At 36.0% G+C, this 15,996-nt stretch overlaps 1 long non-coding RNA gene across 19 annotated transcripts in view; it reads left to right on the top strand.

Moving 5' to 3' along the window:
• Positions 1-15,996, top strand: part of LOC141416890 (uncharacterized) — a 609,433-nt gene that overhangs the window by 80,130 nt on the left and 513,307 nt on the right. The gene's annotated exons all lie outside the window — the stretch shown is intronic.

Genomic DNA, 15,996 nt, shown 5'->3' on the forward strand with positions numbered 1-15,996 from the left:
TCTCTTCAGTTTAGAGACCATTTTTTGTTGTTGTTGTGCAGAAGCTTTTTAATTTTATGAAGTCCCATTTGTCCATCCTTTCTCTTAGTTGCTGGGCTGCTGGGGTTCTATTGAGGAAGTCCTTGTCTATACCTAATAGTTCTGGAGTGTTTCCTGTTCCTTCCTGTAGTAAGTTCAGAGTTTCAGGTCTGATATTTAGTTCCTTGATCAATTTTGAGTTGATACTAGTACAGGGTGATAGACATGGATCTAGTTTCTGTTTCTTATAGACCGATGATCACTTTTCCCAGCAACATTTGTTGAAGAGGCTATCTTTTCTCCATCATATATTTTTGGCACCTTTGTCAAAAATGAGGTGGGTATAGTTGTGTGGATTAATATCTGGATCTTCTATTCTGTCCCACTGGTCTTAATGTCTGTTTTTATGCCAGTACCATGCTGTTTTTATTGCTATTGGTTTGTAATATAGTTTGAAGTTGGGTGATATCTCCAGCATTGATTTTTTTGCTGAGTATTTCCTTGGCTATTCATGGTCTCTGGTGTTTCCAAATGAACTTTAAAGTAGATTTTTCAATCTCTGTGCTGAAAATCATTGGGATTTTGATGGGAATTGCATTAAACATGTAGATTGCCTTTGGTAGTATAGACATTTTTACTATGTTGATTCTACTGATCCATGAGCACGTGAGATCATTCCATCTTCTGTATTCTTCCTTATTCTCTTTCTTAAGGAGTTTGTAATTCTCCTTGTAGAGGTCAATTACATCTTTTGTTAAATTTACTCCTAGGTATTTGATTTTTTTTTTTGAGGCTATTGTGACTGTAATTGTTTCCATATATTCCTTCTTAGTTTGTTCGTTGTTGGTGTATAGAAAAGCTAATGATTTTTGTAAGTTGATTTTGTATTGTATCTTGCCACCTTTTTGTAGCTGTTTATGGTGTCTATGAGTTTTTGGGTAGAGTTTTTTGGTCTTGAAGGTACAGGATCATTATCATCTGCAAATAAGGATATTTTGACAGTTTCTTTACCTATTTGTATTCCTTTTATTTCTTCTTCTTCTCTAATTGCTCTGGCTAGAAATTCCAGTAGTACTATGTTGAATGGGAGTGGGGATAGTCGGCACCCTTGTCTCATTCCTGATTTTAGGGGGAATGGTCTCAGTTTTTCACTATTAAGTACGATGTTGGCTGTAGGTTTGTCATAAATAGCCTTTACAATGTTGAGGTGCATTCCTTCTATTCCTAGCTTTCTTAGAGCTTTTATCATGAAGTGGTATTGGATCTTGTCAAAGGCTTTTTCTGCATCTATTGAGATGATCAAGTTGTTTTTTTCTTTGCTTCTATTGATGTGCTGTATTACATTTATAGATTTCCATATGTTGAACCACCCTTGCATTCCTGGAATAAGCACTGGCTGAAAGTGAAAGGCTAGAAGAAGATTTACCAAGCCAATGGTCCCCCAAAACAGGCAGGGGTAGCAATACTTTTCTCTGATAAAGTAGACTTCAAACCTACATTGATCAAACAAGATAAAGAAGGACACTCCCTGATATTAAAAGGGGAAATACACCAAAAGGAAATAACAATTATCAACCTATATGCACCCAATGTCAATGCATCCAATTTCATCAGACATACTCTGAAGGACCTAAAAAATATATAAACTACAACACAGTGGTAGTAGGAGATTTTAATACTCCCCTATCACCAATAGATAGGTCATCCAAACAAAAAATCAATAAAGAAATCCTAGAACTAAATCACAACATAGATCAAATGGACCTAGCTGATGTCTACAGAATATTTCATCCAACTTCTGCACAATACACATTCTTCTCAGCAGCCCATGGAACCTTCTCAAATATTTATCATATCTTAGGGCACAAAGCAAGCCTCAGCAAATATTAAAAAATAGAAATAATCCCATGCATTCTATCTGACCACAATGCATTAATCAAGAACAAAAACAGCAGTAAAAAACATGCAAACAATTGGAAACTGAACAACACATTGCTCAATGATCAATGGGTCATTGATAAAATAAAAGAGGAAATTAAAATGTTCCTGGAAGTTAATGAAAATGAAAACATGACCTAGCAGAACCTATGGGACACAGCAAAGGTAGTCCTAAGAGGAAAGTTTATAGCCATGAGTGCATATATTAAAAGGTCAGAAAGATCTCAATGACCTAATACTACAGCACAAACTCCTAGAAAAACAAGAACAAGCAAATCCCAAAACAAGCAGAAGGAAAGAAATAATTAAAATAAGGGTTGAAATCAATGAGATAGAAATAAAAAAAATACAAAGAATCAATGAAACAAAAATGTGGTTCTTTGAAAAAATAAATAAGATTGACAGACCCCTGCAAATCTGACTAAAATGAGGAGAGAAAAAACCCAAATCAGTAAAATCAGAAATGCAAAAGGGGAGTTAACAACATACCCCACAGAAATCCAGGAAAGCATAGAGACATCTTTGAGAGCCTATGCTCTAATAAATTTGAAAATCTTGAAGAAATGGACAGATTTCTAGAAACTTACAACCACCCAAACCTGAACCAAGAGGATATTAATCACCTGAATAGATCTATAACACAAAAAGAAATTGAAGCAGCATTAAAGAGTTTTCCAAAAATGAAAAGTCCAGGACCTGATCGAGTCACTGATGAATTCTATCAGACATTTAAAGAACTAATACCAACTCTCCTTAAACTGTTCCATGAAATAGAATGGGAAGGAACACTGCCTAACTCATTTTATGAAGCTAATATTACTCTCATCCCAAAACCAGACAAAGAATCTCCAAAAAGGAGAACTATAGGCTAATTTCCTTAATGAATATTGATGCAAAAATCTTTAATAAAATAATGACAAACTGAATCCAACAACATATCAGAAAGATCATACACCATGACCTAGAAATTCATGTTTTTAATCTTCACATCTAGGTGACAACTGCCTAAACTCCAGATTGCAATAAAAATATATGAATGTTGACAAAAGCCTGACTAATTAATCCCTTTGAATAAAATTTTATATTCATACTCATATTTAGTGGCTGAGTCTTAACATCCCTGATATCTATTATAAGTATATACTAATGACTCTCTGATTTTTCTACTTCAAAATTTACACATTTTGAGTTTTCATTTTTGATGAATAGTGACATTTTTATTTTTGCAAATGTAATTATGCAATTACTTCCTCCTTTCCTCTTCTCTTCCCTTTCATTTCCCTCCCCTTTATGTCCCTTCTCCTTGCCCAATTCCCTTTCTTTTTTCTTTTCTCATTTTTCTCCCTCTTCTTTTCTTTCTCTTTCCAACTTCTCCACCCTCCTTTCTTTCTGGAAATGTTTGATGAGTTTATATGACATGGCAGTCATTAGGTTTTTCTGGTGTTATAGGCATAGTTTCTGGCTTGAGGAAACCAAACTAAATAAATCCACCAGGCATTGGCTCATAGATGTTCCTAAGCCTCTAGGAGTTTCCTAAAGCTCAAGTCTATTCCCTTCAGCATACACACACACACACACACACACACACACACACACACACACACACACACATACACACGCATATACACATATATATATCATATACATATATATATATATTTGCTTTTTCTGGGCAAGTGTTTTTTTTCATATCTTTGCCCATTTTATTTATTTTTATTTCATTGTTTTTACATTTATTCACATGTGTATACGTTGTTTGGTCACCTCACCCACCCCTCTGCTTCCTCTTGTTCTCCAGTTTTGTTGAAGAGAAAAATAAGAGATATTAAGAAAGACAGCATTTTTCTTCTACTTTGAGTTAAAGATAGCTATACAGAGAGATTTCTAGTGTTGCTTCCATGCACATGTGTATTGCAACCCACAATACAAAACCTCTTCCCTACTTCCTAGTTCCCTTTTGATACTGGCCTCTGCCAGTTTAAGATTACTATATTCACTCCTCTGCAGAAAGCACATCAACCACATTCAAATTTTAGGTTTCATTCCCTTTCCCTATTCCCTTAGTTTTTGATCCATATCCATTAATATTACTGCATTTGTTTTAGGTCTATAACTGCATATCAGGGAGAACATGCTATTTATGGCCTTCTGAGCCAGGCTAACTTCGCTTAAGATGATGTTCTCTAGTTCCACCCATTTACCTGCAGATGACAAAATTTCATTCTTCTTTGTGGCTGAATAAAATCCCATTGTGTATATACACAACATTTTCTGAATCCATTCATCAGTAGTGGGGCATCTTGGCTGTTTCCATAGCTTGGCTATTGTGAATAGTGCTGCAATAAACTTGGGTGTGTAGGTGCCTTTGTAATAACCTGAGTTGCATTCCTTTGGGTAAATCCTTAGGAGTGGGATTGCTGGATCATATGGCAGATCTATGTTTAGATTTTTAAGAAGCCTTCATATTGTTTTCCAAAGTGGTTGTACTAGCTTGCATTCCCACCAACAGTGTATAAGGGTTCCTTTTGTCCCCACTTCCTCACTAACATTTGTTGTTGTTGGATTTGATGATAGCTATTCTAACAGGGGTGAGGTGGAATCTTAGTGTGGTTTTGATTTGCATTTCCTTTATGGCCAGGGATGAGCATTTTTTCTTTTTTTTTTTGGACATTTGTACTTCTTCCTTTGAAAAAGTTCTCTTTAGTTCAGTTGTCCACTTCTTCATTGGGTCATTGATTTAGGGGAAGTTTAATTGAGTACACTCAATCTGTATTATCAAAATCCAAAATGGAGGAAGAAAAAGAATTCAAAATAGTATCAGAATAAAGGTGTTCCTTCATTCAGTGCATTCTTCCTTTCACTCAAAGTACCTAATGGCAACTCATTTCTTAAGAAAGATTTTAGTTTTTTGTTGTGATTATGATTTATTTTTGAGTAAATAGGGGGTCAACTAAAAAATATTTGCCATTGAATTTTAATCAATGCCATGGAAAAATTGTGGAAAATCTCATACAAAATTTCAGTGATCATCCTTGATACTTTAGCAGAAAAAAGAGGAAAATTGCAGAAATTGTAACAAAAAACCAGCCAAAATGTTTTAGAGTTACTGACAACTTCTCTCTCAGACCCTGCTATTTTATCATTTATATAATGTAATCTATGATTTCAGCTGTTAGCTTAAATTTCTCTTTCTATTTTCTTCTTATAGCAAGATCGTCTAGCTGTCTATATCTGGCATCCCAACAGCAAGCATTTACTCAATCCTGATTACCACACACCTGCATATTTAAATATTCAGGTCTATAGCACCAAATTGTGATAAATGCTTGCTAAAGATGGCCATTTTATACACATATTTTGTACTTATTCTGTTTTATTAAATTACAAACATTTCAAACTTTGCATTGCAAACATTTTGAATTTCCCTTTTAACTACCCATGAATGATTGGTTTTTAATAATCATTAAACTATTACCTTCAAAATTATATGTAAAAAATTCTATTGAATAGTGAAAATTGTTATGGGGTAGGGAGGTATTTTTTAACAGTAATAGGATAAAGGAAGGCACTGATCTCAGAATAAAGGTTCTTTTTCCTCTTTGAACTTAAAATTGTAGTGGTTTATTCCATTTATTTGCCTCTTAATTAAAACCTTGTGTTTCTTCTAGTTTTCTTGTGCAGTTTTTGTGTTGTAGATTTTTTTTTTTTTTGCATTACTGAGGTTTGAACTCAGAGCCTCATGCTTGCTGGTCAACCTTTGTGTTGTATCCCAGCCTTTGTGTTGTAGTTTTTTTTTATCACAAAAAAACTGTAAACTCTAGAAACAATTGGGTATACCACTTTTTTCTAGTTCCTGAAACCCCCTACAGAACCATAGATACTGCTTGAAATAGTCTATATTAAAAAGTCTGTCAGAATTAAATTAATTGAAGAGAAACTTGTTTCCACTTCTATAATATGTTTAATATGCAGCTCAGGAAGGTGAATTTGCCTGACAAGGCTTATAGTCTTATCTGCTTACCTAAATTCCTTCCTTTCTCCTAAAGTTTATGTTCTTACCTTCCATGAATTTTTGTTCTTTCCTTCTTCCAAATTGTCACTTATTTTCAGCCACATATGTGGATCCCCAGAGTTCTTAAATTCAGATAGCTGTTGCCTGGTAGACTTTTCTTCTTTATGTAATCAAAGATCCAAAGTACTTCCTCTAACAATGAAAGAGAAGGTTGTGAGATAAATTATATTCTCAAAATATATACAGGGAAATTACCTGGGCCAAAGAGGTGACTGCAATATATATTTTATATAATCACTTTAATGCAATGTAGGGAAGTAGGCAGAAACAGATACATGAGAGAAGATATGAATATTAGTAGCAAAAACTGAGCAGAAGAAAGATAGGCAAGCAATTCATTGTAGAAGATTTGAAAGAGTTTAGCTTGTTTTTCAAAGGAAGAGGGTAAATTTATGGATGAATTATATTAAATATAAAAGTGAGTTTTGAAAATATAGAAGACAGAAGATAACAAAAAGTGTTCTTTATAAAGGAACTCATCATGGTAAGAAAAGGCCACCTCTTTATATATTTACATGTATGAAAAATTGAATTCCAGAAATAACTGACACCTATACTTCCTATTTAATTGCCAAGCACTCAAAAATTGAGCCATTCCTATAACAAACCAATGTGCTAAGTGGACACAGAGATTTATAAGTTATCAAAACTGCTTAAAAATCTAATATCAGGCCCCACTATTAATTTTTACCCCCAGCAGTATTGTCACTAATTGACTTAGTGACAAGGAGAATGAGGCAATGTGATATCTTAAAAAGATTTCATTGAAACTGTGAATTTTAACTTCTTCCCTAAAAAAGAAAGTATTGTATATATTGTCTTTAGCGATATTCACATAAGATGTTCAACCCTAAACTGTTAAGAATGGAGTGTGGGTTAGAGATTTTAATAGTTTGACTGACATTGATCTTGATCCTCCCTTGGTATGAACACAAACATGGTAGAAGCTTTGATATAGTGTTGCTCTGAAGGAACTATGGCCAAAAGTGATTTCTGATTATCCTTTGGAATGGGGCATATAAATAGGATGCTTCTGTCATGCCTACCTAATATTTTTTTTAATTCCATCAAACTTACAGAGAATACTTGTAAGTCAAATCCATGTAGGACACCAAATATTTCTTTTTCCTTTCATAGTTTATGCCTATGTATCCTCTCTTATCAATCTTGTTTAATACTATCATGAATCCATTTTAAGATTCCCTTCAATAGTCAACTTAAATAAGTTCATAAGAACAAAAAGTTCTCCATGTAATATCTCTAAGGAATATATTTACTTGTCCCTCCCATGTCTTTTTTTTACTTTTGACCAAAATTTGAAAATGAAGTTAAATTTCCTGATAAGCAACCTCCCTCCCACCTAAAGTAGGGGTTGGAAGTCAAAAAATCAAGTGATATGCGGAATATGATTTCCCTATTAATGGGTAAGTCAACAATTAAATTCTGCATCATTTTAATCTAATGTGGAAGATAGGTGGGAAAAGAATGGTCTTCCTCTTTCTGATGTCTAGGAATGTTCTAGTGATTCCTTGTTTCTTCATCATTTTGAATGGCTTTGAACTATCAAGACCTGTTTGACAAAAACTTTCATTGTCAAAGCTAAAATAGCTAACATTGCTGTGAATGCCACTATAAAAACCAGATAAAACTATCAACAAATGTTGACATGTCTTTGAAAGTAATGGTTGCCTACAGGAAAATGGTGAACATTACCTCACAAAAGCAAAGATGGAACTCAGCAGATTAATTGATGAGCTCTCAAGGCAAAGATGTAACTTCTATATTATATGTGTTTTGGAATAGCTCAACATGGGCAAAGACTCCTGTGATCTGGGTTCTTTTTATAATTAGATACATTCAAATTTAGTTCTGCAAGGGAAGAAAACACATAGGCCCAAGCTTTCACAGCATCTACATTTTGCAAAAACCTTAAAAAATACCCTAACTAGAAATAAATTATTTTTGTCTGGCAAACAATGTTTATAGAAGGAAGGTGCTCTAAAAGGTGACAAAAAATAGTTTTGAAAGTTTTTTACTTGAACTACTTATACATTTAATACAAAAATAGAGTGAAATATATATATTCCATCTAGCAGATTTTGCACCTGCAGAGAGAATGATTGCTTAACTAAAAATATGGTTTATGGAGAGGAGTCAATTAAAAGCACCAACAATTTCAAAGGTTTTAGCTACAAATTGCATCTTGGAAGAAAATTGCAAATATGGCACATTCAAATAGCTATGTGTTTGTACCTTCTGTTGACAGGAATGAGTGCTTTCCTCACTCTATGGCAGAGATCTCTTAGCCATTCAGCAAGCATTTCCATGCCCACTCTATCAAGTAGCATCAGCAAAGTCTATAATCCTCCAGTAGTGACTCTTGAAGAAGCCACTAAACTCAGCTTTCTTAAGGCTTTTGAGCAATTGCAGGGAGTATCACCTATTCATGCATTAGATAGACTTCTTTACCATGCTTCACAGGTCCATACTTTTTGTAGTACATAGCTTAGGTTTTAGTGCTGTCCCCTTTTAAAACAAACATAACTCAGGAACTCAGAAAATTGACCTTCATTTGTTGACATTTGTCTTAAGTTTGATTTTTTTATAAATTTTCTGTCATAAATAATTTTGTGCTTGCATTTTCCCAGGAATGATAAGAAAGAAAAGGCAGAATCCTATTGCAGACTCTATTTTCTCCTCTTTCCATCAATTTGGACCAGGAGAAGAAAAAGGAAAAGGTCAAGCATGGTGGAAGAGGGGCAAAGAGTGTTTTGATTGCTTTTGGTTGACAAAAGATGTGTCCCTACATGGATTGCATGGTTGGGACATGCATTTTTCTGATGTGTTGGCAGATGAAAGATAGTATGAGGTTGCCTCAGGAAATATTGAGGTGGAAGTAGTCCTAGAGGCTACTTATCTTAGGTGGCCTGATTAAAGTTCTACCATTCATTTAAAGGCAGTTGAAACAAGTAGAATGATTGCTAAACACCTGACCTATCAGTCCCAGCTGTCAGACCATCACAGTTCTTCCCACACCTTGACAAATGGTTCTAACATAGTACTAAATATAATTTTGTCTTTTGTTACTGTTTCATCCCCGATCTTATCTTTACCCATTTTATTTTATTACTTTCTTTCTCATAACCATAGACATTTTAGAGATAAATTTTTGCTCTGTATGGGTATAAGTATATATGTTTAACTTTTGATTTTATACTTTTCATTTATAAAAATGTATACTACACTTAAAACTTTTATAGAACTTCTTAACTAGAGGTGAAGACTTTACAAAAGCTATGTGTAGTAAAAAGAGAGGGTTTGGTAGCCTTTTACCATAATGGTCATTCCCTGTTTTAGACAAATGGAATAGAAAAGAAGACCTCAGTAAGGGATAAATGGAAAGAACAGAAGGAACTCCAGACAAGGTAGAATGATAATGGCATTTGAACCATAAGTTAAAATAAGAGAAAACTTATGATGGGTTTGGTGGCACACACCTATAATCTCAGCTATGCCAAAGGCATAAGTAGGAGGATTGTGGTTCAAGGCCAGCCCCAGGCAAAAATGCAAAACACTATCCAAAAAATTAAAGCAAAAATGGTTGGGGGTATGGCTCAAGAGGTAGATCATCTGCTTAGGAAGCATGAGGCCCTGAGTTCAAGACCCAGGACTGCAAATAAATAAAAAATAAAAAATAAAAATAGGAGAATGCTAATAGAAAAGGACTGAGATTTGATTAAAAGAAGACATGCCAGGAAGAAGACATTTGTGGGAAACAGAATAATATCAACAGGAGTAGCAGAGGAAGAACCAAGAGGCATACAATTGGTATTTCTGCTTCTGAGTTGTAGACCTCAATAATGTAAAGTTGTTTTTAGTGGATTACCACTATGGGAAAGTCGCAATAAAAAGCAATAGAAAAATTAATTATGTAATTTCTAAATGCATGTATCATATTTTCATGCTACCCTAGTTATAACAGGGGCACCACTGTTAGAAACGTGTTTCACTCTAAATGAGAACAAGACAATGGATCAAGAACAGTTACATTCTAAAAGAATCAAGAGGAAGAAACATGTGACTAAAAAACCCAGACAACAAGTTAAGACAAAAGACATGAAGTAACCACAATAAATGAGATTAGTCCGCCTCCTTTCGCAACTGCTCCCCCTTAAAGTGGGAGGTGTGAAACCTGAATTTAGTGAGTTGGGTTGGCAAAAATTCATCTACCCACTTTTAGACACCAATATAACTGAGGTCATGAACCGGGTCATTGAAGCAATTATGCTTCCCTGATCCCAATTCTACTTGCAACTTGAGAGTCCAGGAAAATTCTACTGTAGATAAGGTAGCTTGAAAAGAGATAAAGATCACATGATAATTATTCTAAACCCAGTCTCTGCACAATATTGTACTTACGTTTAAGTTTGTAAGTATAAGAAGAAACTACTTTTTGTAATAACAGTGCCAAAAAACTATCAAAGCTGTGTAAAGCAGGGTGATGCAATGTAGAAGGATTTAACTTGGATTTGGTTACTTGTGTTCATGTTTTAGTTCTACATTTTGTATGATTTAAAATACTTAGCTTTAATGCTTTTCTCTTTTATACAGGGATAATGACATGGGCTCTTACCAAATTATAGAATTGAAATCTCAGATGAGGCTGGGGATGCAACTCAGTGCTGGAGTGCTTGCCTAGCATGAGTTAAGCCCTGAGTTCAATCCCAGTACTAAAAACAACAAAAGTCTTAGATGAACTGTTTCAAAGTATCTATTAATTAGGTACTTGTCATGCAAATTTTAAAAACTTAATATAAACAATTGTAATCTCCCTCAAATGTGAGAAAAAAGACATTCCCAAAACAAACAAAAGTAACTTTTATATTAGCAAGAATGATTTTCCCTATTATGTAGTTATCTTTCTTCCACCAACTATCAACTAATATGTTTCTCAAATTTATAATATATGTGATGTCCAAAGAGTTGGCCTTCTTTTAAAAGTTTATTTATACGTGTTTTTACTTTTGTCATTTATGCCTCATGTTTATTGGTTTATTATATAGAATTTTGGTTTTAACTTCCAGGTTATATGCAACAGGGTCCTATACCACACAGCATTACTGTTCTTTCTTTTTTATTCTGATAGTTTTGCATGTCTGGAGATCCTCTTGGATTTCCCTGGTGGGGCCCTAAATCAAGGGCAAGGTTGAATATGATAGTGAGGCAGAGGGAGATTTGGCACAGAATGAAGAGGAGGCAATGTGACCTTAGCATTAGGGACTGGAGTGAAGCATCTGAATGGAGGGAAGGCCCATATCTACCTGCAGGTGGAGGAATAACAAATGAGCACACATGTAATAATTCAAGAACATACAAATATAGTCCAAAGTCTGACGTTTCTTATTGAGCCAAAATCAAGGTGGGCTTCTTGCCTTTTTGGAAGCTCCAGAGGAAATTCCATTTCTTTGTCTTTTTCATCTCTGGAGTTGCCTGTATCCCTTGACTTGTGCTCCCTTGCTCCATCTTCAAAGCCAGCAGTAACAGGTGGAGTCCTCACATTGCTTGATTTAGACTTCCTCTTTTGCCTTTCTCCTTTATTTTAAGGACCTAGGAAGCACTGGGCTCGCAAGGATAATCCAGATAATGTCCCCATTTTTTAAGATCAGCTGATTAGCAACTATAATTCTATTTGCAATCTTAATTTCCCTTTGCTCTGTAACATATTTACAGTTTCTGGAAATGAGGACACAGGCATCCCTGACCAATTCCATCTGTCTGAACATTCTTAAGTCCTCTGGAATTATTTAAAATTTCTTCAAGCTTTTGAAAAAATCTTTGGTGTTGAGGATTGAACCTAGGTCCTCGTACATGTTAAGCACTCACTCTAACACTAAACTACATCCTTGAACCGTTTATTTTTAGGTTTAGTTCTGAGTCACCTGAGCAGGCATGAGCACTTCCTTCTAAAGGTCTTTTCCCTTCCTTAGTCTCAATAAGTATTTTATAATAAGCTCCAGTAGCTTAATTATTTTTGTCTTTTCTTTCTAATTTTCTGTGACACTGAGCTCTTATATCATGGTAAGTACTTATATATTAAATATTTTTGATATACAAGTTCATATACATGTATTTCTATGCACCTATTAGTTTTTAAGATTCTTTAGGACATAAGCAATTTTCAGTTGCTACTTCAAAGTAATATATCATATGTACTCACTCCTTGTTAGGTACTAAATACAGGGTGACCATAGGGATGTGCTCCTAAAACACAATGACAAAATAGGCCTACGATAAATATTTCCATTCTAAGAGGGAGAGATAGGAAGGAAAGAAAGGGCAATGGGCCCCAAGGAGTCCAAAACCTAGCAGGGTAAACTCCATGAGTTATTAAGGCTTGAAGATAATTCTTTTTGGTTTGAGGATTATAATCCTCTGAGCCTTCAACACCCACTGGAGTGGCAGCATCACCACCATTGGGATCAACTGTAGCACTCATGGGGCAAGTATATACCCGCAGAGCTCTCCTGTGCAGCTCTGCTCCATGATTTCTGATGGAAGCCTCTACCCTGTTGGAGCCTAAGCAGTGGCACTGGCAATCTCCAAATCACTTTTGGAGTCCTTCCTCCCTTTTCATGAAGAGTAGAGCAACCTGTATCTAGACTTCCCCCATTCTGTCCCATTTTCTGTTCCCTTTTGTCCTAGTTTTCAGGGTTTCTGCAGGTATACTAGCAGATCACTCCTGACTTTACTGAGATGGCTTATTAGATCTGTGGTTCACATCTGTGCGAATCTATTCTCATAGAATGGCTGGTCTGTCGACCCTTAGTGCTCTCTTCTGAACACTCTCATTTTTTGCAATACAGACAAACAGAAAACACTCCAGATACTTATGTTTTGATTCCTTTTTGCCTTACAATTTCATCTTCTACCCTATGGCTTACTATAAGCAGTCAGGAGTATTCACTTTGTTCCTGCAACACTTTGCTTCGAATTTTCCTCAACTAAACCTCCAATTTTGTTGTTCAAGACCTGCTTTCCACAAACACTAGAACACAGACATAATTCAGCCAAATATTTTGCCACTTATGAAAAGGATCTCTTTTCATACATTCTCTAATAACACGTTCCTTCTTTCTATCTGAGACATCATCAGAATCATTATAATGTCTATATTTCTACCCACATTCTATAGATTATTTATGTATTCTTTAAGAGGATGGAGGCTTTCTTTCTATCTCTCCTTTGCTTTCTGAGACCTCTCAGAATCATCTTTGTAAATCCCTTAATGGTAGTGTTGGTTTTTTCCAGCATGCACCCAAAACTTACCCATCTTCTACCCATTGCCTAGCTCCAAAGCTTACACAATTTTATGTATTTGTTAGAGCAACACCTCACTTCTTGGTATCAATTTCTATCTTAGTCTTCTGGGACTGCTATAACAGAATATCAAACTGGATGACTTTAAACAATAAACATTTATTTCTCAGAATTCTTCAGGCTGGAATTGGGATTCCAGGTCAAGATGCCAATGTGGTCAGATTCTTTTTACTTTTTTTTTTTTCATTTTTCTTTTATTATTCATATGTGCATACAAGGCTTGGTTCATTTCTCCCCCCTGCCCCCACCCCCTCCCTTACCACCCACTCCACCCCCTCCCGTTCCCCCCCCTCAATACCCAGCAGAAACTATTTTGCCCTTATCTCTAATTTTGTTGTAGAGAGAGTATAAGCAATAATAGGAAGGAACAAGGGGTTTTGCTGGTTGAGATAAGGATAGCTATACAGGGCATTGACTCACATTGATTTCCTGTGCGTGGGTGTTACCTTCTAGGTTAATTCTTTTTGATCTAACCTTTTCTCTAGTTCCTGGTCCCCTTTTCCTATTGACCTCAGTTGCTTTAAGGTATCTGCTTTAGTTTCTCTGCGTTAAGGGCAACAAATGCTAGCTAGTTTTTTAGGTGTCTTACCTATCCTGACCCCTCCCTTGTGTGCTCTCACTTTTATCATGTGCTCAAAGTCTAATCCCCTTGTTGTGTTTGCCCTTGATCTAATGTCCACATATGAGGGAGAACATACGATTTTTGGTCTTTTGGGCCAGGCTAACCTCACTCAGAATGATGTTCTCCAATTCCATCCATTTACCAGCGAATGATAACATTTCGTTCTTCTTCATGGCTGCATAAAATTCCATTTTGTACAGATTCTTGATAAAGGCCCTCTCCCTGATTTACAGATTGTCTTTCTCTTGCCGTAGTCTCTCATGGTCAAGAGAAAAAGCATCTATCTTCTGTTTCTTCTTGTAAGAGTACTAATCCCATTAACAAGGGCTCTATACTCATGTCCTAATTTTATTCCAAAGGCCTCCATCTCTTTCCTCTTAATACCATCACATTGGGGATTAAAAATTCAGCATACAAATTCTTGGGAGACATAAATATTCAGTCCACGACACTAGCAGAGTTTCTGTTTGATTTTTAAAATTTGCTTTGATCTCTGTGAGATTACTCTATTAGATTATTGAAACATTTCTCTATGTTCTCTTTAAGCTCATTGAGTTCCGTTAAAACAGCTGTTCTAAATTCTTTATCTATGAGTTTTCCCATCTTGATTACCACCTGGTCAGTTTTTGACAACTTCTTAGATGAAGTAATAGTTTCCTGGAGCTCTTGATGCTTGTCATTCAACATCATCTGGTGATTAGAGGGACTAGGTATTTATTCTAGACTTCCTAATCTGGATTTCTTTGGGTCTGTTTTTCTAGGAATTCTAAGCAGGTTGCTTATTTTCTCTGAGCCTATAGTTATTTATACTATTTTAGCACTGGATAGCACCCAGGTCCAGATTAGTCAGTTCTCTGTTGTTGATGTGTTGTCAATGTTTCAGAACTAGCGGACAATCAAACCCCAAGTTTGTCCCAAATGCACTGTTGATGTTTTGTTCAGGAACAACTAAGAAAGTATCTTAACAGAGTAGACTGTCCCCTTTTCTACAGTGATCAGGCACAGTAAGACTCTACCAGAGTCACTCTGAATATATCAGTCCCAGGCTCCTATGTCACACATGTGGATACCAATGCAGTCAAGCTGGGTCACATCCTGGGTCCAATACCTATTAAGATCTGTACAATATGGAGATAGGGTCAAGACCCACACTACCATGGGCTTCCTATTGCTGAGGGAGCCACATGCCCCAAAACTGCTGCAACCAGTCACAGGCTATACTAGCTAGAAGAGCAGCCTGACAAAGTGAGGCCACATTCTTCCCTTGGCACAGGAGCCGTTTCAGAGCCTCCACCCATTGGCAGTCCTAGGGATAGGAGCCCTAAGATCTTCCCAGTATTAGGATTCATCAGTCTACTACTATATAGTCTTACTGCCCTGTCTCACTCCCCAGCAAATGAAACCTTGCACTATAATGTGCTTCCCAAGGTTAGGTAGTATTGGTGAAAGCAGTCCCTTTGCCATTTAGGCTGATGCTAAACTTGGTCATGCTTAAGTCACATACTCTCAAGGACCTGCACATTTTCAAGACTCTATTAAAGCCTATGCCACAGCTGATGATGATATAGAATGAAACACAAGTTCATCCCACTGGTGCACAGGTCTGGTTTTTGCCTGATTCTTGGGGAGTTCTAGAGCCCCATCTGTGAAAACTAGACTGGCAATAGCTGTGCTGTCTAAGGGGATGGATGATGGATAATGTCCTTTGATCACCAAGACTGACATTACACTATATTCTTACCTGAGTCTCATGGCTGTAAAGGTCTACATAGTCTTGGGAGAAAGATAAGAGTGTCTTGGGACATTCCAGGGCTAGAAATTATGTAGATGCAAACTTGAGTTGGATCTACCCCATGGGTACATAGGTCTCTTCTTGATGCTGGGACCCAATCTAGAGGCTGTAGATCTGGGGAAGTGATATGCTACTAAGAAAAAAATTATCCCATCTTCCTCTTATATCTCTTATTAG

The sequence above is a fragment of the Castor canadensis genome, chromosome 14, assembly GCF_047511655.1.
Source record: "Castor canadensis chromosome 14, mCasCan1.hap1v2, whole genome shotgun sequence".
In the NCBI taxonomy this organism is placed as follows: Eukaryota; Metazoa; Chordata; class Mammalia; order Rodentia; family Castoridae; genus Castor; species Castor canadensis.